This window comes from Photinus pyralis, unplaced genomic scaffold (assembly GCF_008802855.1).
Source record: "Photinus pyralis isolate 1611_PpyrPB1 unplaced genomic scaffold, Ppyr1.3 Ppyr1.4_LG9, whole genome shotgun sequence".
Taxonomy (NCBI): domain Eukaryota; kingdom Metazoa; phylum Arthropoda; class Insecta; order Coleoptera; family Lampyridae; genus Photinus; species Photinus pyralis.
In genome coordinates, this window is record NW_022170878.1 from 17,187,947 (window position 1) to 17,188,785 (window position 839).

Here is an 839-nt window from a genome sequence, read left to right on the forward strand (position 1 = left end):
CGAAGGGGAGTCCTCAGTTTGGGCGCGACAAACGAGTTTCTGGTTCCGTTTCGGTTTTTTTAACGGGCGCTTGGGCGCAAAGGCCGTCTAAAAGAGTGGTTCGTAAAAACTAAAGTTTTTAACTCAAAAACTCTTAGATAAACATAGGAAAATCGCTCCGAAATTCGTATGTCTGTGAAGAAGAATAAACCGTTTTTATCGCGGAGATTGTACGTTATATTGTTTTTTGTGATTCTCGATACCAATGTACACGTGAATTACTCGAGGGTCAACTGCTTTATATTTGGAGATATTAGCACACAGACTTTAGAGATGGCAAATAAAATTCTTTTTCTGGCTGAAAAACCAGTAAATTAGAAGAAATTTAATTTAATTTAACACGCTTATTCCAAGGTGATCATGAAAGTGATCACTTGGCAATTTATTCTTTTACGTTCAGGGGTAGTCATACAAGAGTCCTGCAATTGTTTTTTATTAGTCGGTGTGCATTTAATTATTGACTATACCCGGAGGGCCATCGTGAATACTTTGAGCTGCCAATTCTTCTAGAATATTCCAAGTCATGTTTCTAATCAATGTAATAAAAACCAAACGTGGCCGAATATAATCTGGAGTGTGTTTTAAAGAAATGATAAACGCAAAATCTGGGTAGAACTGAGACCTAGGACAGTTCAGAAAAAGTATAATAAATGCAAAGAAATTATTATTATGTGATATTACAGAAAAGTAAAGGTTATGCTGTCCGGAATACTGTACTTAATTGCCTTACAAAAAACAGGCTGTTCATCACTTCACACGCAGAAAAAGGACCACCCTGTTTGTATCACCGGCCGCGATTT